The 23440-nt window shown below is 38.6% G+C and overlaps 1 protein-coding gene across 1 annotated transcript in view; it reads right to left on the bottom strand.

Moving 5' to 3' along the window:
• Positions 1–1824: 1824 nt before the first annotated feature.
• Positions 1825–23440, bottom strand: part of LOC135709776 (Krueppel homolog 1-like) — a 184123-nt gene continuing 162507 nt past the window's right edge. Inside the window, exon 3 of the mRNA XM_065232164.1 lies at positions 1825–1836. The gene's annotated coding sequence lies outside the window, so the exon portion shown is untranslated. The remainder of the gene's footprint in view (positions 1837–23440) is intronic.

A 23440-nucleotide genomic window follows, 5' to 3' on the forward strand; every position in this document is an offset into this window, starting at 1 on the left:
CTGTTCCCTCCCGTGTTCTTATAGATATGTACCCGCACACATATGTGTACCTATTGCGAATCCAACCTGGGGCTTTCATCCTTTCTTTGGTTCGGAGCGGAGATGAAACAAGCGCTGAAGCAATCGCTGAGCAAACAAATAACGATAAAAAAAAACATGATAGCACCGGAGACCAGCAGCGAGCGAGAGAACCGGGAAAAGAAAAATAACCATTACCCGAAGAGTTCACTGGAAAACATAAAATAAACTTGGAACATTGTTGAGTTACGACGACGACGGCGCACTGTGGGAATTCAGGTGGCCAATAAGAAGAAGTTATGCAGTAAAACAACAAACAACATTTTGTAATGTCGCGTTCAAATAGATACACTTCAGCCATGTCCAGAAAGTAACGTAATTATTGGACATATTTTAAAGGAAATTGAAAATCATGTTCAGAAAATCTTGATTTAGTTTATTGAACTTTGATGTCTGTGTTAGGGAAGAGTGTTTACGCGACCGAAACTTTCTCTTCTAAATCTACATGCTATTTTGCGGCTTCTTAGTGACTGGGTGGATCGCACTCATTGTTGCATGCAGTATGGAGATGTCAAAAAATGAGTAAACTGGGCAAATGTTTATGATATCAACTTTTCCTAAGTTCAAAATGGCGCCCTTTAAAGTTGTGAACGGGCGATTTTTGCGCATTGAGTCTATAATAAGTTTTTAGAAGTGAATCAGTGAAAATGGAGCAGCTACGTAATAGCCTGGATGGCGAAAGATATCAGTAGCTAGTTGGTGTATGTATCTAACAATAGTTCGTTGGTAGTAATAAATACAGAATTATCATTGTCATAATGTTTTTTATATTCTTCCTGGATGAAATAATATATAAGGAAATGGATGTAATATCGGCCTAAATGCCCCTAATTTGGGCCCATACAAAAGTTCGGCAATCGACAAAATTTTCAATAGCGACCAAAAATATCCATTAGCACCGTCCCGATGACGCGTACATCTAGATAAAATTGATAAATAGCAGATTTTTATCGATGAGATCAATCTTAGATCTATAGGCCAACATTAGAGTTATTTCCCCTATATAAAGCATTCATGAGGCATTAATTTGTTTCTATCGAAATGGGTAAGGTTTAAGCAGTTGACAAATGTCATCATCGTTACCCAGTTGCCTCCATAATCCCGTTTACTTAAATTTGGCTTTTGGCTGGACTCATTTATTTTTGACTCAAAAAAGAGTAGCCTCAAAATAGCGTGTAAAGTGACACGTTTAACACCGTCAATTTGGCTACTTGAAATCGGCGACCGTGTTAGGAAAACCACCACATGGTTCATATTCTCTCATACTACTTTGATCTCATTTCGATGATTTTTGGAGCCCGTGTCGATTCTATTTTACAAAAGTGTGCGTATTTCACGATCTATCTGATAAGATTGGACATATCGATGAAAATGTTCTGTTCTTCCTTTCTTAGAACAGTGTGTTTTTTTTCCGAATTTCGTTAATATGTTTTCAACACTGTTCGGAGGCAAACAGACCTTATTTTCAAGATGGTGAAGAACATATCAAGAAAGAGCGTTATTATTCTTTTAAAGTGTAATCGAGTCGGACAGACTTTTTTGACGTAGACTATGTCTTACAGGAAGGTACTGGTGGTAAACCGAAAATCTAAAATTACGACCGTCACGAAAAGGTGTAAGGTTTTAACCGCTTATAACTTTTTCATATATAGATGAAATTTGGATCCAAGTACACCGATCGATAGGAAATAACTCTCACAATCTACTACAATAAACGCGTTTACCAATTTTCCATAAAAACACGTTGAAAAATGTACACTTGAAAAATGATAATTTAAGCACTGTTTTCATGAAATAAACGTTCTCCCTCGCGTTCTCTCCAAACCCAGTCGTCATAATCGAGTACCACTTGGTTGCACATCGTTCTACTTGAATCTGAAAAGAGATAAAACAGCGTTGCTGTCGTGCCTCAGCTCATTTTAGTTTCGGACGGTTAGTGAGTAGGTAGTAGCAGCAGCAGCAGTAGTAGGAAGGCAGCGGTTCATGTTTACGAGTTTGCACCCCGAACCTTGCGCGTCGTTCCCGTCGAGATTACTGCTGGCAGCGATCCCCGTGGCCTTAATGGTGCAAGCACTCCGAAGTGGATCAACCTCGCCTGAGTGATAACGATCCGGCGTTCTACAAATCTCGATTACTTCTTCGAAGGGACGTATCAGCTTTTGTAGACAACGCATTTTATCGTCGGTTTGGCGTAACTGATACTTCACCCATACATACTTACACCACTATCAGGTAGGGGAAAATTTCCCCTATCTGATGGTAGTGTTAGCATGGGTGGGCGAGCTATCAGTTACTCCAAAATAGGATTGGATCGATCTTTTTTAAATCGGTACAAAAGAATCGGTCTTTCTTCATAATGCTGAATTACCATAATGCACCGAATACTGGACGGTCTGTTAACCCGGACATTTAAATTATAATAAAATATTACGTGTACTTTGCAAGATAACTAGTATGTGCGATCCAGGTCGATCCTAAAACACGTTTACGAGCTTTTTTGAGCATAGTAGACAGTGATAATAAACTTTTAAAAGTGTTCTGATCTATGGGCTATGTATCCGAATTTCGAGTCATTACGGTATACAGTAATGACCCAATTTTGTCAGCCTCCTTTTTGAAAATATGTTCTAATGCTCTACGAAACCTATGCGCTTTTTCAGTGGTCATATTACACCACAGTATACCTTAAACAGCCATCTTGTAGATTAATGAGATAGGTTTGTAATTACGGTTATGAGTAATTATTGAAAGAGTAAACTCTTATGCAGGGATGGTCTGACAAAATCGGGTCATCACTGTGTTTTTAAAAACGAAATTAAATATCAAAAGTAACATGTTTTCGAGAGGTTTGTTTATTTATCAGAAGAATTGAATTAGAAGTCTTTAAATTATATTTTGTATCAGTAGGTTACCATAAGAGATTATAAGGAATGTGTTGCTCGCATAAATTCTGCCAATTTTTCGTTCAAAGAGTAACAAATTTGCGAAAAATCAAGAATGAGTGAAATTGTCAGGTTTTATGAGTAAACACAAACTAACAAATACAAAACATCATAATCATAATGTCCTACGATTCCATTATCCCATAAAAACATATTTTTATGCGAAATGAATGAAAGTAACCCTGTTGTAAATCTAACTGTCATAATGCGTAATAATGAAAGAGGCTTCTCATCCTTATTTTATACAACATTAGGAGCGACTATACTGATGCTAAATTTGAGGGTAAGTTCATTAAATTTAGGTTTGCGGTGAATGGAAATCAGTTTTTCGATACACAAAAACAAAATTCGTTTGCCTCTTTGAAGATCGAAAAGATCGAACGAAAGATCGATTTTTACGATTTTTTAATAAATTAAGAATCGCTCTTAAAAATCTCTCAAAGATCGATCCAAGATCGCCCAATCCTACGCCAAATCGAGGATCAAATGCGTTGTTTACAAAAGCTAATACGTCCCTTTCGAAAAAGTAATCAAGAAATACTTCTTGAGCTGTGTGCCAATTGCCGAGTTAAATTTAACTCGTGGTTAAACGTGACATTTCGACAGTTATTTTGAATGTTAGAAAATCCCGGTGTTTTCGATCGATCGGTTTTCAAACAGAACTCAGCCTCGGTTGCCAAAATTCAACTTCTACTCGGTCAAAAATAATCACGCTCGGGTAGCAGGGTTATTCGATAACTTTATATCTGTCATGTGAAATTAGACAATGAGCGTTCAAAAGGGCCTACTTGCAATGATCGATTCACTTCATCGATTTTCTCTTAACATTCCCATAGCTAAGCGAAACAATTCAAGCTGAACATTGCATTAGTAACATTGACAGATTCTCTTCATCGACTTTTTCCTTGTATGTTCAGTACACAGATCGATAAAAGAAGCTTTTTGTCTAACGACAAACACAATAAGAAACGGTTATGTGCTCAAATTATTACCGAAAGAGAAAGTCGATGAAGAGAATCGATCAATGTTACTGAGGACCTAATACAAGGTTTAGCTTGAATATTATCTGAAATTCTTATTTCTGATCAATCTCATTACCACCTAAAATTTTCACGAGCACAAATATCAGCTCTCACAAAACTTTTAACACAGAAACTGGGACTTCACGTTTGCTGCAGTGCAGTACACAAGGTGTTTCAATTTCATGAGTGATGTCACAACCGTCCAAGATTTGTGCCCTAGAAATCTTTAAGTGATAGGTAATATCAGCCATCGTTGTTGGACGCTTCAATGGATCACCTGAAGAAAGCCTTACTCATATCTGATTGTAATTAAGGAACCAAATGTAATAGAATATGTATTTGCATTTTTATGAGGTCCTGAATTTAATCGAGTTTTATTAAGTAGGAAATCCAAAATACGTACAAAGGTTACTTCTACTGTATTTTAAATCAATATCTAGAAAAATGCACGAGAATTTAACTACACAGATGGTTCTGAACGCTTATATTACAAGCTTGCAAATGACGTATAGAGTGGTTATACTCGATTAAAAGTATAAAATATTGACTGATCAGAGATAAACGTTTTTAAGACAATACAAAAACAATTTATAACTATTTACATTTGGGACAACCATCACGATTATCCTTAGAATGCCTCGAAAGGCCTTAGAACCTGTAAAACTTCAAGATCTTAGCTCCAGAATAGTTTGAGGAGCAATAAGTATCTAAATGATGCCATAACATAATGTGCAGGTTGTCAGGAGGCTCTCTTGAGCTTCATGGAGATTTTCAGAACATTGTTCATGACTATATCGAGCCTGTGGAACTTCATGATCTTAGCTCCAGAATAGTTTGGAGAGCATTGAATGTATTATTGTTACCATTCTATGATGCGCATGTTATCATGAAGCTTTACAAAGCTCGGAAGATGTGTTGAAATGTCGAGAACGATTTCTAGGATATTTTTGGAAAAGCTAGAATGCTTCAGGATTTCAAAATGATGTTGAATGATTAATGTAGGCACCGAATTATACACTTCTTCTTCTTCTCCGCATTTCAAGCTTATTCAGGGTGTCGACTCAAAGTCGAAAATAAAATTCCCTGACTTTCCCTGACTTTCCAGTCAGTTTTCAGAAAAATTCCAGTCATTAAAACTTCGTTATTTTAACAGGGTGTCTACTACCTGGAAAAACCTGAAACACCGGGAATTTACAGGAAATTTTATTTTTTCTGGAAAAACCTGGAACATTTAGGGAATTTTGGTTCCACTCAGGGAATTTTCCAATTATCACTTCATTCGTAATTCAAAAGAAGTTTTTCGTTCAGTTTCTCGAAACGTTTCTTAAGGACACTGAACTTGACAAGCATCGGACAGCTAAGAAAACGTGTGCGAACGAGACAAGTTCATTCAGAGAGTCTTGTCACGCTCGCTCTTCGCTGATTTGTATGTGGAGGATCAAAATCGTCGTAAAAAGGAAACAGTCGAAAAAGAGAGACTGGCAACCGTCAAAAGGAAGCATACGAAGCATGTATTGTATAAGAATAAGCATGCCAGACAGCAGGTCTGAGACCCAACATAGAATTTTTTTTGAGCTTCAGAGAGGGTCGGAGATCTACTGAGAAATTTGTTGAGCCTCAGGGTAGTTCGTAGATCTTGAGAACAGAACTACAAACAAATTAAAAGTTATTAACAGAAATTCATAAAAACAAAATCACAAGAGAGGTCGTAGATCTTCAGATAAATGTTCAAAGAAATTTTCAAAACTTCAAGCAAGCAAAAATAATTTCAAATCAATTTGTAAAACTATAAGAGAAATTTTACAAATCTTCAGGGAAATTCGCATAACTTCAGACAAGTCCAAGAATCTACAGTGAAATATAAAGTATTTCACAGAAGTTTGAAGATCCTCGAAACATTATTCAACATCAGAAAAGTTCGTACATCACCAGAACAAAACTACATAACTTTGAAAAAAATTACAGGACTTCAGAAAAAATCACACGAATCTCAGAAATGTTAATGGATGTTCAGTAAAAATTGCAGAACTTCAGGGATTAAAAAAACATATTTACACGATTTCAGGAAAATTTGTAGATCTTGAGAGAGACATTTAAAACTTCAAAGAAGCTCAAATATTTTCAGATAAATTTTTGACAACTTTAGGTAATCTTTAAGGAAATTTTCAAATCTTCAGGGTAACCCTAGAGGAATTTACAAAACATCAGAGAAGTTTGCAGATCTACTGAGAAATTTATTGAGCCTCAAGTTTTTTTTTTGTAGATCTTGGGAATAGAGCTACGGAGCTTAAGAAAACTTTACAGAACTTTAAAAAAAATTGCAGGAATTTGACAGAAAGTTTCACAGTTTCACACAAATGTGAGATCTTCAGAAAAATTCGTTAAATGTCAGAAAAGCACCTCAATTCCAAAAACAAATCGCAGCTAAGTACAAAAGTACAATATTTTGCAGAACTCCATGGAAGTCGAAAATAGATACATCTAAAGAACTTCAGAGAAGTCCGTAGACCTTAAGAGAAGTCTGTAGAACGTCAGAAAGTTCGTACGTTTTTAGAAAAATTTGCAAAACTTCAGCAAAACTCACAGATCTTCGGGAAAGTTCGCCGATCTTTAGATCAAGAATCCACAAAGAAATTTAAAGAACGTTAGAAAAGTTCGAAGATCTACTGTAAAATTTATTGAACTTCAGGACAGTTCGTAGATCTTTAGAGCAGAAATACAGTACTTCAGAAAACTTTACAGAATTTGAAATGAATTTTAGGAACCTCAGAAAAGTTCAAAGGGTAGGTCGTAAATCTACTCAAAAATTAGCAGATGTTTAAATAAATTTTCAGAATTTTACTGCGGTTCTTGGATTTTGAAAGACATTTACAGAACTTCAGGTAAGTTCGCTGATCTTTAGAGATATTTGCAAAGCTTCAGAAAAATTAGGAAATCTTCAGAATACTTCCTAAAACTTCCGGAAAGCTCAAAAATTTCTAGATTATCTTTTAATTCTTTAGAAAATTGTATAGATGTTCAGAGATATTTGCAGATATTCATTGAATCATAAAAATCTGCAGAGAAAATTACAGAACTTTTGAGAAGTTTGTAGATTATTTGAAATTTTGTGAACATCAGAGATTATTGTTGATCTTCAAGGATCTTAAATCTTCAGGGATTCAGGAACTTTGTAGGTTTTTAGGAAAATTTGCTGAACTTCTGAAGAACACACAGAACTTCAAAGAAATCTGTAGAACTACCGAGACATTTGCAGATTGTCAGGAAAGATTGTTTATCTTTAAAGAAATTTTACCGAAGAACAGAAACAAAACTTCAGGGACGTCAGAAGGTTTGAAGACCTTGCAGAATTGAGTTGTTAACACAAATTTTCAGAACTCAAGGAATCATGTATATCTAGTGAGAACTTTTCCCACTAGCTTATCTAAAGTTGGTACCGACATCCTGGCGAAGTTTTGAAATTCATTTTCATCTTCATATCGCAGCTCTTGATGGACAAGATGAGCCAAATCCCTGCCGGTGTTCCTCCTGAGCAACCATTTCGTACTCCACAAAGTTCACCTTCTCTTTCTCATTTTATTTAAAATAATAAAAGCAAATACGTCTGCCGAAACTAGAGCAATTTTCCGGTAATTCATGATGGAAGTATTTACTTTTGATTCCTGATACAGTTTTGTTTTGAAATCTAAATTGACAGTTCTTTCGACATGTGCAAGCAGTGTGAACACCAGCAAACAGGGGGGTTCGATAAAATAATAATGTCTATAATTTGTATGCACCTGGAATTTTTTTCATCCGACCTGGAAAAACCTGGAAAACTCAGGGAATTTGATTCCTTGGATTGAGTAGACACCCTGTTTAACCTAAGAAGCTACAACGTGATGTGCTTTATTATACCATAGTGTAAATTAAGGTTAGTTTAAAATGAGCAGCAGGGTAAGCTTTCGAAAATATCAAGAATAGCATACTCATGGCATGTACAACAGAACTTGATACTAATACAATTTTTACAGAACATATGACCGACTACCTACGAAGGATGTAAATAGGCCTAGGGCTATAAATACAAACTATAATATAATAATGAATAACTACTGCTCACAACTAGGCTCACTATTCACTACTAAGTAATAATAGGAATATTTAATCAATGTCGCCAAGCTCTCAATTTGTGTTCATAATTTCACAGCCAAATAAAAATCAACCCGTAGACGATCCTTTCCCTTAACATATAAATTATTGTAAAATAGCAGAGCAGTGATTATTCTTGCTTTGGCAACCGAACCTGAGGATGCACTGCTCATGCATTAGTCAGTTTCGTACTCTCTGGAACTCCATATGACAACCGCAGACATGGCAAAATAATTTAAGTTTAATTATCATTAAAATTTTATTCTCTCAGTGAGTTCACATTACAACGAGAAATTGCAAGTTGAATATGTGTTTATTTTCGGATTACTTTTAAAAATGTTTATCATTTGAGCAGAACAATTTTCTCCTGCAAACTCTCGGCTTCTTTTTGAGCATCTTGATCTCTCGGAATCGAGAGCTTCTTTCATACGAAGATCCTTGTCTACATGGAAAGCGGATGCGATTTTTCGAACTCGCTGAATAAGTTCATTCAAAATTTGTAAGTTTTACAACCCACCTGCATGAGATCTGGCGTCGCGCTACGACTGAAGGCCCAAACGCAATGTGGGCGGAAGCGGAACGGAAACGGCAAGTTTGACAATTGTCACAAATGACATCAAGATGCCTAACCGCAGTCGATTTGATTCTAACTAGTTTTCAATCCGGCAAATAGGCTACTCAGATCGGGTTTTTCCGCTACCACTGCCGTTCCGCTGTAATTGCGCTTGGGCCTTGACTCTTCCCTCATGTTTTCACAAAGATATTCTGCATTTACCGAAAAACCTCTCTCTGTATTGGCGTTGCCATGCGATAAGCAGCAAATCATTTTCACAACCAACAATAGTTCTGAATACGCCGACCAATAACCTGTGCCAAAAAACGTCCAGTTGTTCCTTTTTGCGAGCATATTGATCAAATGTGCATTTACCTGTGCAATATTGTTCAGATGATCAATATTTATGAACATTTCCATAATGCCTCTAACAATTTGAGACATCGCGTTGTACAAAAAAGGCACCGTAGGGTTGTCCGTCTGAAATTCGCATAGAAATGGCTCAACTTCGACAGCAACTGATTTGAAGAAAGCTAGCTTAATACCACTACAGAGTTATAACATGTTTAAACGGTTGTCAAATAATTGCAACACAGAAACCACCATCAAGATAGTGCTATAACATGTTATAAATCTGTAGTCTGAACATACTATTAGCCATCAGCAGCGAGAAATTTTTTGACATCTTGGTAGGAAGCTGACGTTGGTTCGGTTTTGTCTTTCTGGACGCCTTGAATACATTTTCGTATTTGCGGAGTAATTTTGATTGCCTTCTGAACAGCAGCACTATTTTCCAACCATTGGTGACCGCAAAACTTTAACGGGAATATGGTAGATCCAGAATACATCGTGATAAACGGCTCGTCTTGCTGGTACATCTTTGAAGATATTGTAGATACCACTCAAATATTTGACAACATCCCAACTGATACTGCGAACACTATCCTTGAATGCATTATGCAAAATATACAGCCCACAGCGTCCTAGATCTATCAGCTTCTCGCCATATTTTTGTACCTCTAGCTTCAATTCACATTGGGCCTATTCATGGACACTTGCAGCAACTTGTTCGAAGAGATACCGGTAAGGGCGTCCATAAACGCAGCGAGTAGATCTGATGCCCGGGATTTTCCCAAAAACTTTGTCGTCATGCACTGATAAAATTTCAAAGATTTTTTTTATGTGTCCCACACATGATTTTTTGCAATGTGATCAACATATTTTTTTCCCTGACCTACACTAACATTCCCTGACATTCCCTGACTTTCCAGATCATAAATAGAATTCCCTGACATTCCCTGACTTTCCAGGTTTTTCCAGGTAGTCGACACCCTGTTATTGCTTATCGCATATTAGCTGATTGCGTACCCTCAACTTAGTGTTCTAGATGCACTTCCACAGTGCTTAATTGAGAGCTTTCGATGCCTGGTACGATTTTGCATTAGTATAATTGTGTGGCAAGTACAATCATACTCTATACCCAAGGAAGTCGAGAAAATTGCCAACCCGAAAAATTCATTGACCGGATCGGGAATCGAACCCAACCACCTCCAGCATGGTCTTGCTTTGCAGCTGCGTCTTTACCGATTGAGCTAAGGGAGGCCCCACCGACTTGTCAAACAATGCCGAATAAGCAAGACAATATTTTTCGCCACCTCCTTGTATGGTGATTTCCCATAGTGCGACCGGTAACGGTGAAGGCGATGGCAGCTCAGTCAGTGTGTCGCTGTCATCACATCAACCAACAGAAGACGAGAAGGTCGTCGTTTCCTCTGGATTCCGATGAACGAAATGTTGCGGAGAACCATAATAATCATGATGGCGATGTGCCCGCGCGGAAGAGAGAAGAAATCTGAGCGGGGGGGGGGGGGGACGGAGATGTGTGTGTTTTTGGATTTTCTCGCCTCGCAAAGTGTGTTTGGATACAAGGTGACGGTGGTGCTGCCGGTGGTGATGTAAAAGAGAAATGTTGATTGTAGGTGATTGGTACCTAGTGCCGCAAGGGCCATAGCGCCTATCAAGCGTTTGCATTTCACTGGAATTAAAAAAGAACGATAGCAAACAGGAATTTCTGAGAAAAAAAACGGTCGGATCATGTAAAATTGCCTCAATAAGCATTAATGTCGATTCGAGTCAGTATTTGTAATTGGTAGAGAACTGACTGGATTTGTGGTTGACCGCCACCATTTTTTATTTTCCTACACAGGAAAACAGTTTCAAGAGGACATAAAATATAAAAAACTGCCAATTCCTGCTCAGTTCCGCTGTATGACCATGTCCAGAAGGTTGAGTTTTTCCGATTCATCATTTAGCGTGGAACTGCTCTATAGCTGAACCATCAAATTTTTAGTTCGCCACGGTGTACCTTATCCCAGATCTTAATCTTTTTCCAAGAGCAGAAGATCCTTAACATTTTGCAACAGCTGTGATGGGAATTTCACTTATTTTAACACAACAACAACAATTTCACATTTTATCAACACGATCGATACTCGACAAAAATTACGTTTGATTTAATTGAATTTCGCGTCGACTCAATGTTATGTAAAAGTTGACGCTCGTATATGTCAGTCTCAGAGCATCTAAATTTACATGATTTTTTCTACGGTGGTATTACTAAAACGATATAGTCAAACGTCTTAAAATAAATAAAAACACTAGTGCCAATAGAGCGTAAATTCCGAACAAAACTGTCCACAATTTCAAAAGGTCTTGGCCTCCTGAACATAATTTCAGAAAACAGCAAATTTTGTGTGTAGTAAAGTTATCGATATATCGTAGCGTCATCTAGGCATTAGCCTCCTCAACAACAATACAGAAAACAGTAACTTGGTATCTAGCAAGGATCACGAGATGTCGACCCAACATTTACACGAAATTTATATGAACATTTGTGCTACATGGTGAGAGAATTCCGCCTGTCACCATTTGCAAGAGAGTTCGTGGGGCAATACCAGGCGGGATTCATGGGTTCATATTCGTGATTCGACAGGTTCTGCAGAAATGCCGCGAATACAACTTGCTTACACATCATTTGTTCATCGATTTCAAATCCGCATACGACACAATCGATCGTGATCAGCTATGGCAGATTATGCACGAGTACGGATTTCCGGATAAACTGTCACGACCGCAAATTAATTTATATATGGCAGTTCCAAGTGTTTTCGTAAAAACCATGGAGCTCTAGGATCAGTTCCATACATTGACACCTTTTACGGATTTTTTGGATCTTCCGGAGGACGGTTCGATGGCCATCTGGGTTTATGTTTATGTCACGAACAAATTAATTCTAATATCACAGTTCTTAACATTTTCAAGAAAACCACGGTGCTCTAGAATCATTTTCGTGAATTTTCTACTTTCACGGATGTTGCGAAGCTTCCAGAAGACGGTCTCATGGCCATCAAGGTCCATGTTTATGTCACGACCCAAAATTCATTCTATCATCTCAGTTCTTAGTGTTTTTCAAAAACTGCGGAGCTCTAGGATCAGTTTCATGGATTGACCACTTCCGGAGGACGGTCCCATGGACATCCAGGTTCATGCTTATGTCACATCCCCAAATTCTTTCTATCATCACAGTTCCTAATGTTTTTAAAAAAAACCGCAGAGCTCTAGGATCAGGTTCATGGATTGACCACTTTTACGGATGTTCCGGATTTTTCGAGGGCCGTTCCGTTGTCTCCAGGATCCATATATAGGAACAATGACTGTATTCTGGCTAACTGTGAACATTTGTGCCCATTAATCTAAATTACAGATCTTGCGCCACTTGCAAAATCCTACAAACACACCTTTCAAAAAAACGTGTAACAACTCTTTTCGCTTTTTAAAAAAGTAGACGACTCTATTTTCAATCTTTTTACAATCAAAATCATCTACAAACCCTAACCCAAACTAAAGGTACCACATTTTTTGAAGTTCATTAAGAAATGGCTAAGTTATGCCATTGCAAACTTGCCGTTATACGTTTTTCGGAGGCATCGTATTCGGAGTGTTAAGATGTTGACCCAGTCTTTACTCGAAAATTATAAAAAAATATTAATGCCACCTAGCGAGAGGATTCCAAACTAAACTGTCCACATTTCATCCTGAACATAATTGCAGCATCTTTATAACTAGCCATTTTCTCGAGATATCGACCCTGTATGTTCACGAAACGAATAAGAATACTAATGCCACCTAGTGAGATGATTCTGAGCTAAGCTGGCATTTCCCCGGAAAAGCGCAAACAGATCGTACACAATTGGTGCACTATTCCTAACCTATCAGTAAGGAAGTTGGCAAAAATGGAGGAAGGAAGTAAGCATCGGAGCGCCCCGTAACGTGGGTAGATCACCTTTTCGTGGTACGTTACGGGATGTAAGATCTACCACCGATTCCTAGTCCTGACTACTTCAAACTAAGGGAACAGGATTTTTCAGTAATCCAAGGAACACATCTTAGTCCTTGTTACTTTTTATGCCTTGTTGGTAGTGACAAGACTCGGCTTTGTCTACCGAGGATGATCTTGAAACAAGGAAAAAAATGAGTTAGTTGTCTTCATCTATGTGATTTCTAATCTTCTAATCGTTGTTCCCTAGTTTGAAGTGGTTAAGACTAGGGTTCTGATGCATGGTCATTATCGGTGTCATACCTTAATTTTGTTGCTAAGGAATCCAATTTTGACTGACAAAGGGGCGCGCCTTTGGAGGGTGTTTCAACACTCCGAAGGGTATAAATAGCGGGACCTTTCAATTAGAGTCGGATCCTTGCGATAAATGCAAGAGTGGCAACTGTAAAAAAATCGAATAGTTCATCATTCCTCAATAGTGATGGAGTAATACGACATGCACTAAACTAAGGACACGGGATATACTACAATAGATCGATTTACTGGTCGCAGTAGTGTTAGGTCCCGAACAAAGAAAAAAAAACAGCAGTCCAAACTGCCATCCGGAAGTTCGGTGAAGAAATTACCTTCGAGGACACATCGAAATCTGGCCTAAACCGGGACCGGTGCGAAGTTGATCAGAAGATCACCTCTGTTCGAGATTTGCCCAAAAAACTGAGAACATCGAAGAGTAACGTCAAACGTGCCAAGGCAAGAAACGGGTTGAAAACTTTCAAGAAGCAGAAGAAGCCGAAACGGAGTCAGAAACAAGCCGCATCCGTCAAACCGAGGACTTGGAAGTTATATGATAGCATGCTGTGTGGAAAATTGGTGTGTTTTATCATGGACGATGAAACATACGTCAAATTTGACTTCAAGACGCTTCCGGGAGACCAATCCGTCCGTGATGGTCAGGAAGTTGATGACGCCGTCAACTTTTACCGAAAAAAATGGTTAGAATGCCATGATCTGGCAAGCGATATGTGAGTGTGGCAAGTTGTCTGAGCCATTTGTGACGATAACCACCAACATTTACGTTTGGAAATGTTTGAATCGCCATCTGCGGCCCATGATCCGTCAACATGATGGCCCAGTACTATTTTGGCCCGATTTGTCGTCAATGCACTCGAGTAGTAGACACGGTAGCTGGGTACAAAGCAAACAAAGTGCAATACGTGCCAAAAGAAATGAATCCTCCGAATTGTCCGGAGGCCCGGTCAATCGAAACTTTTTGGGCCCTTTCGAAGGGATAAGGACTGTTCATTAAAGAAAGTGGATTAAGGGTTAAGGGTTAAAACGTAACGAAAAATTGTGAATTTTCGCTCAGTGTGTAAAAACATTGTTTAGTTTGCAGATTAATTCTGCACAAATGGTTTTCCGAAAAGTTGTCGTTTCGAGAATTGGCAAAAAGCGTGAAGTGCAGTAAATCAACAGTGTTCACGATTCAGTGGCGTCTCGTCCATATGTGCACCTCGTGCACTGCACAGTCTCAAATTTTCAAAAAGTAAAATTTATATTTCATAAAAATTAAAAGGCAAAAATTTAATACTCAATTAAAACCATTTTTGTCCGCCCTATTTATTGGTTTCATATCGATAGTAACTGAATTATCCACCACATCACTGGATAGTAGCTGAATTGTTTACCACATCGCTGCTCAACCTCCGTTTTACCCACCACTGAAAGAAATGTACGTAAAACAGAAGCGAGGCATAGCGATTTTGTTTTCACGTACGGGCACGCTGGGATTTTACCACGTGCAGACAACACTCTTTTTGGGCTTCTATGGCGAATGAGCGACACAAAACAAGCAAGGAAAATATGCCTTCGTTCTACAAAAGCTACCGCATGCTAAGTTCTCCAAGTCTGAGCACTTATGCTTGTGCACCAGAAACGCTCGTATTTACAACCAGATCAGTTGTATATGTATTGAAGTCCCGTAAGCATAATTGCCGCTGTGTTAGTGTTTATTTTGTGCACTTCTATCTTTGCACAGTTTAAAGAGAAGAGAATAAATTGGCATGTATAGGCTACGTCGCATTTGAGTTTCTCTCTGAATTGATTGAATCGTGGAGAGCCGTCATTCGTTGTATACCTACCTACACGCACACATCGAATTTTTAAATTTTTAAATTTTCTCACTACCATTTCTGCATTTCATTCATTAGCCTCAGAGCATTGATGGAATATTGTTCATAGCATAGTGCAAAATTAAATAGGAATCATGGAACAGGATATTGTTGATGACCTCCTGAAAAGACCGTTTGCCTGAAGGTGAGTAACGATGACAAATATCATAAACATGAGACTTAAAAAGAAAATCAATGTTTCTATGCAAGAGTAAGCAAAACTGGTAGCAGAACTGTTTCCCATCATCATTTAGTTTAATTTTTATGCAGGTACCCCCGTCGAAAGATTTGTATCCCATTTTTTTTATTATGCATCAAAATTGGCTTCTACTGTTACAGACAAAAAATAAATAAAATAGGTGCACAACTAGTGAATTTTCTCACGTGACGCCACTGTAAGATTGTTAAGAAGTTTGGAGAAACGTGTTCTCTTGAATATTTACCGAAATCTGGGCGCCAAAAGGGGGCATCGGACCAGAAAAAGGAGCTGGCAGCAGTACGCCTTTTGAAATCGCATAAACCGTCGTTGGTGAAATTGCCAAAAATTGGACAGTTCCGTGCAGAATATCAAAAAACGTAATAATATCAGAACCTACAAGAAGCAAAAAGCACCCAAAAGGACGGATTCACAAAAAGCTTCTTCGAAAATACGGTCACGCAACTTGTATGACGTTGTCCCCCCGTCTCGATAAGTCTCATCGTCGCCCACTGGTCACCATAGCCGGTCGAACTCCAGACGAAACTAGAACCGCACTACCGTTAATACTGGCGACAACGCTCTGATGAGACAACGAAACCTTACCCCCAAGCTCCTCCCCTGATCCTATCCTTCGACAATGTACCTTTCTAACCTCGAGTAAGCCGCGAGTATTCGGCCCAACTCCTACTAGACATAGAATTAAGAGAATTTTGTTACAAACAAAGAACAATGAACTATCGGCTCCGTAAAGCTAACGCGATTGAGCCTTTCAAATAAACGAACTAGATAAAAAAAAAATACTTATATGACGTTCTCCTTGAAAAGCCGAACCGGTGAATTTTGATGGACGACGAGACGTACGTCAAATTGGATACCAGTACATTTCCCGGGCCGCAATTTTTCAACGCTGAGCAGAGGACAGATGTGCCTAATGATGTGCGATACATCCGAACCGAAAAATTTGGAAAAAAGGTTTTGGTGTGGCAAGCCATTTGCTCCTGTGGCTTGAAGAGTTCTTCGTATTTCACAACGGGCACAATCAATGGTGAAAATTACAGAAAAGAATGCATCCAAAAACGGCTTCAACCCATCTACCGAAAGCATACGGATCCTCAAGAAGGAAAAAGTTGATTTTGTCGAAAAATTCCAAAATCCCTCAAACTGCCCTGAACTGCGTCCTATCAAAATATACTGGGCAATAATTAAACGGCATCTCAAGAAAGATGGAAGAGAAGTAAGCTCTATTGACTGCTTCAAGAAAATTTGGTCTGCAGCACAACGAAAAGTTAAGAAGAAAGTTGTGCAGAATCTAATGGGCGGTATCAAGAGAAAAGTCCGAGCGTTCTTCAGAAATGAGAAGTGAACATTCAAACTCACGTGAAATCGGTCATATGTATGTTGATTTTCATTTATATAAAGTAAACTTATGAATTTGTTCGAAAATACATATTTTCCTTTTAGAAACAGGTATCTACTTTCATTAATGGACAGTCCTTATATACGGAAACACTTTAAGGCAGCGAATTCAATCGAAGAATTTAAAAAAAGAATGGACACAAGTGGCCAAAATTATCGCCAAGGAACCTGTGCTGAAGCTCATGGGCAGCGTCAGATCAAAAGGTCGCTCCTTGACATACGATTAAAGGAACTGCGGATTATTTTCATTCAATTGAAAGAGAATACTATAGAGAACATATAAATGAAATAAAAAATGTTAGTTCTGTTCTCATGCTTTCTGGGACACCTTATAGTGTTATGGATTGTTGTTAAATCACTAACTAAAAAAACCGTTGTTGAAAAGGTAGCTTGAAGAGAGCGATTTTTTACTACTACCCACACTCTTGTAGTTTACTCAGAAACCATTACACGTGCTTTGAAGTGACTTTGCTGAGCGTTCAACATTTTGAAATAAATGACTTCAGAGGGTTTCTTTTGAATAACCGGCCATCCACTGGAAGCTCTAAAAAGTATACAGTTTCGAAAGCTTTTATGACAAAACCCAACCGGATCATTGAGACCCACACTCATAACCCTCAAACAAGTAGCGGTGTCACTCAGCAACGAAACACCTACGATTATCCTCTATAGACTTCTTTCTTTCTGATGTGGCGAGAAGTTTCCACTTTGGCACTCAAAGTTGCACTTCCCACTATACTTTTCTACGTTTTTTGAAATCATATAGACGAAGGCGACGACGACGACGACGACGACGACGGCGATATTGTTGCGTTGGAACGCGTTAAAGTGGTTTGAAGCTTTAGGCTAAAGTGTTTGCACCACCGCCACCGACCGCCACCATAAGACATAAAACACATAATCTCCAACGTGCGATATTCAGAAAAGCATCTCATTTATGCTACACTTTTGCTCTCGGAAAATAGGTAGGGGTAATTCCCCGATGCTTTTCTTCACACCTTCAATACACAGTCGTCGAGGAGAAGACCACACTGTACCCTACACCGCAAAAGCAACCAGCGGAGCACAAACGACCGACGACGACGACGACGACGCGGCGTCGAGCAGTTCATCTGGATTTAATTGGGCATTGAGATAAGGACTATATGCTTCCTAGAGCTGGTTGGTGTGTGCTTCTACCTGGACTCGGTACTTTTGCCCAGTTTGCTACTAGCTCTGGGGATAATGATGGTACGTATGTAGGTACGGACCGAACGAATTAACGTCCAAACGAGCGAGCGAGGAGGTGAAATCCGCTCTTACAATCTTGCAATTTATATCGCAAAGCTCACGCCGGAGTTAGTAGCTGGTGTACCTTAAGCCTTTCACCCGGACTAAATGCGACTGAAATGGTAAAGCGTGGTCGTTTCCGGAGGATGTGCAACGGTGGAAATTTCAATCCAGAGGATTTTACGAAGCACTCACCGTTGCTTTATATCGTATTTAATGAAAATGTTTTCCCATTTCGGCTGCTATATCGCGAGCAGTACACTCTTTTTTCCGTCAAATTTGGCGATTAGAGCGAGAGGTTTTATAAAAAAAAAACGTTGGAACGAATTTGACTTTCATTGCCATCGACAAATTATACCTTCTCAGATTCATTCACTTAATACTTTCTCTCAACGCACTCCATCACTCATACAGGGACCCCATCAAATCGTAAATCATTCCAGATGTCAAATTCAAAGCAATGAATTCAAGAGCCTAATCACCATTCAAAACGATTCTAAGTCACCCAACGATGCAAAGATTACTTTGCTACACGTAATTTACCGTGTCAGATCACCTGCTGCTTTACAGATTCTCTTCGCACCGGCGTCCTTTGCTGTAAAACCCTGCCGAACCAAACAATAATACTGCCAACATCGTCCCACATTTACATTTACATGCACGCACACACACACACTCATTTAACATATTAACAGATCGAGGCGGACGGGCGGACGGGCGCACGGCTCTCGGTACACATTAATTTGTTGATTGCTACTCTAAACAAACGTTGCAACCCCGTGCTTCGCCTGTCGCCGTCGTCTGTGGTGCCATCTGTAACTGTCTGGCCGGAGCGGGGCCTATAAATCAACGGCACTGTCCCATATGCGCAGCTCGTTAGGAAAAGGGAAAATTTAACGACTCTTGCCCGTCCAATTCCCCTTGCCGGTTCATTCAGCAGCAGCCAGCACAGGCTGGTTTTTGGAAATCTTCCACCAAAACTACCGACAGGGAAATACACCGATTTGTATGAATGCCTCGAGGTGATAGCCTAGCAAGGGGACCTCCACATCCAGCACATCCGGTCAACCACAAGAATGTCATCAGGGGATTCGGTAAATAAACTGCTGGCTGGCGCGCTGCTGCTGCTGCTGCTACCGAACTACTGCTGTCAGTTCTACTCTGTATCGTTCCTTCGAACGGAACCACAAAACTTTTGGTGTGTCACATACGCAACATTCCTGGAGGTTGATTGTAAGTTTACACTTTGCCTTTTTGCATGCAGTGACGTAGCGAGAGTATGCTGGTAGGTAGGATTTCAATTTTAGGATGATAGTTTAGACAGACGGAATACCGAATAACTTGCTGAAAGACTGATTCGTCCAATAGTCATTTAGGATAGAAAGTTTAGCCATAACGAGCATCATTTGAATCAAACGTGTGTTTTGTCCTGTAACATATTTCTCATTCTATCAGCTCTTAAATTTACATGTCCTTTTTATTTGAATTTCATCATCATTTATCGTGAAGATTTGCTCGATCAGACTCATCAGCTAAAGGCACAGACAAACAGACGTAACGTTCCGAACAATTAATCCTTCGCAAAAATCACTCAACAACGACACCTCGTTAACATATTGCGGATCATCAACATGCTTGCAATTTCAAAAACAAAATAGATTGTACAGAAACGTTAGCACCATGCGATACCAAATAAGTCGAAATGAAAATTCATTCGTGATTTAGTTCGTACGTTGATGGGCTTATTAACATAACGAAAGAAGACAGTGGGTCGCAAATGAACTAAAAATTAAATAATCGCCAAGACTCTGTTAAGTTTCGTTGAAGATCGGAAGCTCATTATACAATGAAAATTATTGAATTCACACTGAAAATTTTGACGTAGGACTCAGCGTTGCCAGATATACCGATTTATCGGTATTTATCCCGATTTCCGAACTAGATACCGATATACAGATAAGGTTCCTCAGAATACCGATTTTTGATGTGTTATACCGATTTATACCGATTTTTAAATAATCAAAATAATTATTGCCTGTCTGCACTCATGATTTCGGAGAAAATTATTGTGTGAGACTTGTATCTTTTTGAACATCTCAAATTTTTTGAGTCTTTAAAAAAATCATCTTCAAAAATGTCTTATGGATACTCTTTCGATTAATGTTTCGATTTTCTCACCGTTTTTGGCTACCCGTGAATCGATAAACAGTCGATGGCTCTTTCTGGTAATTTCGGGGGAATCAGGAAATACTTTTTAAACATTATTTAACTTCCTGGATTTTCTTCCAACTTTCCCCTGAAATTTTCTGTTAACAATTCCTCTCGGAAACTTATTTTGACTTCCCTTAGAAGCTTCTTCAGCCTTCGCTCGAATGATTCTTCCCGGAACTTCAGGGATGCTTCTAGATTTTGATTGCGGATCCACACTAGCTGCAGGAACTTTTAAAAAGTTCTGAAACTTTAGAAAACACCGGAGCCGAACCAGTCTCAGGCTGAAAGCATCCATAATAAAGAAAACTAACTAACTTCAGAAAAGGCCAGACTTTTAAGTAAGTTTTGATAAAATAAAGAATGTTTCAATAAATTCTGTTAAAATTCTAAAACTCGGTCCAGCGAGCTACAGTGATCTTAAGGAAACATCATACATATTTTGTATACTTCACAAGCCCAAAGAACGTCTGGAAATTAATTCAATGGTTTTCGGGACAGTTCCATTAGTTTCAGGAGAATTGAGAGAACTTTGGGAAGCTCCAAAAACATCAGGACAATCAGATCAGATCAATAATTTCAAGGAAATCGCTGAAATTTTAAAGAAGTTCCCAGAAACTCAGGCGATTTCCGAAAATTCAGCAATGTTCCGAGGGGCTCATGCAAATTTAAGAAACGTGAGCGAAGTTACACATGTGCTAATGTTCACATTGTGAGAACATTTTATGGGAAGTTCCGTGCTTATTAATGGCAGTGTCGATACTTTTAAAATTAGAAAAATCGGGAAGATCAGAGAACTTCAATGCTGATGTTACAATAAATTCAAGAAAATTTTGAGAGCGCTTAAAAAATTTCGCAATCTTCAAGAAAGTCTAGAGACCTTTAAAGTTAATTAGTGATATTCCGGTAGTCTCATCATAATCAGGAAAGTTCCAAGTATTTCAAAGATGATCAGAGTACTCCAAAACAGCTCGAGAACATATGGAGTAATCCTAAGTACATTTCAGGAATGTTCCAAAAACTTCAGGGCATTGCGGGGTCTTCAGGGATGTTTTATGACCATTTGGAAAATTTTCTTGATCATTAGCACATCCCACAAGAGCTCTTTCTTCCGGAATTATGTCCTTGTTTCTTTCGACTGTTCCGTTAGCGCTCAGGCTTCCGACTTCCTCCAGAATTTTTTTTCCAATCTACATGCCAGCGTCTTTAGGAAGTTTCTTCTGTCTTCTCCAGAAAATTCATTTAAACATCTCCCAGAATTTTTTTTTTTCGTCTAGTTCTGGAATTTTGTCCAGTTGGTTTTTTTTACTTCTATTGGAAGGTTTTTCCGAGCTTCTTCTGGCTTCCCTTGGAAAAGGCTACTTCTGGAATTTATTTAAAATTTCCGAAATCTGAACGTGAAATTTGATTTTTTTTTTCTGAAAATTTCTTTAAATTTTCGCCAGAAGTTTCTCAATTTATGCCTTGGAAGATCCGCGGATGTTTTTCCAACTTCTCTCAGAACTTTCCTCAAATTTCCTCCAGGAGAGCTTATTTCTTCTTTCTATGGATGTTTTTTCAGCTTCCTCCAGAAGCTTATTCAAACATTCACCGGAGTTTTCTTCCAGAATTTTCCGATCATAGTCCAAAAGTAAAAAATGTCGCTTTCAAAAACGGCAAAAATATAAAATTATTTAAAATAGTAAATACCGATAAATACCGATTTTTTAAAACCTTCGGTACCGATAAGCTTTAAAACATTCTGGCAACGCTGGTAGGACTACGTCTGTGATTTCTATATGGGGGTACTCTTTGTGAAAAACAAAAATGAATCATGTAACAAAATTATGAAAGATTTTGAACATTAATAACTCAGCTGCCCCTGAACCAAATTCAATAATTTTATCACCAATCGATCAGAAATATTTCTACGCATCAATAACAATGCTTCCAAATTGAACTATTGAAAAAGTGGTAATGTTAAGTATTGTCCAGTGCACAAATAAAAAGTGATAATGTTATCACTGTTTTCATGAAATAAACGTTCTTCCCAAACCCAGCCGTCATAATCGAGTGCCACTGGGTTGCACATCATTCTGCTTTAACTTGAAAAGATACAAAAAAACGCTGCTGTCTAGCCTCAACTCAATTCCGGAGTGATTTGAGATTTGGGCGTAATTGTATTTGTAAACAAACAGGTCAATCGCCAATTTCTCGTGAATAAAAGCTCAATCTTATAAACAAACTATACCAAATGATAGAGGAATCATACCTTTTCCTCATAGTGTTATTAGTTTTCAAAATTGAGCTTTTATTTGCGATAAATCGGCGATTGACTTGTTTGTTTACAAATACAATTACGCCAAAATTTCAAATCACTCCGGATTTGCTTCGGACGGCGTGGTAAACAGGCAGCAGAAGCAGCAGTAGGAAGGTGGTGGCAGGTTAGGTAGTCCACTCTTCTACCTATCAAGCAACAATGACTGGTTGTGGCAAAGGAGGAAAAGGTCTTGGTAAAGAAGGCGCCCAGCGTCATCGCAAGGTTCTTGGTGATAACCGCCATCCGTCGTCTGGTTCGACGTGCCGGTTGTCAAACGTATCTCCGGTCTGATGTACGAGGTGTGCTGAAGATGTTCCTGGAAAATGAGATCCGTGATGCTGTCACCTACACTGAACACCTTTTCAGGGCCAACAAGCCTATTACAGTGAAGACTTGGAATACAATTTATCTGTTCCTGTTTGTCCATATTCAGAACCACACGCCCCCAACGACCACACAAACTGCTCTACCGTGGCTGTAATCTTGTAACCAAACTTGGAAGCAGGGGTGCAAATGATTTTGATCAATTCTCTTCATAAACTTTCTCTTTGAAAAAAAAATACTACAAATTTGGTACGCCTACAATTCAAAAACGGAAAAGGTTATGATAATAGATGATCGATCAAATAAAAGAACTAAATGACACAGACCCTTCTACTTTTATCGGGTTTTTGAACAGCCAGCTGAAAAAGTCGGTTAAATTAAAAATGACCGTTACACGTCAGAAATCAATAAAATCGACAAATTTTATGTTTTCCTTTATCACTAAATTGGGTTAAGTGAACAAAGTCTGCACAAGTTGTCTTGTTTTTTTTTTTC

Source organism: Ochlerotatus camptorhynchus, unplaced genomic scaffold, assembly GCF_037179485.1.
Source record: "Ochlerotatus camptorhynchus isolate MF236.1 unplaced genomic scaffold, CSIRO-AGI_Acam_v1.1 ptg000364l, whole genome shotgun sequence".
In the NCBI taxonomy this organism is placed as follows: Eukaryota; Metazoa; Arthropoda; class Insecta; order Diptera; family Culicidae; genus Ochlerotatus; species Ochlerotatus camptorhynchus.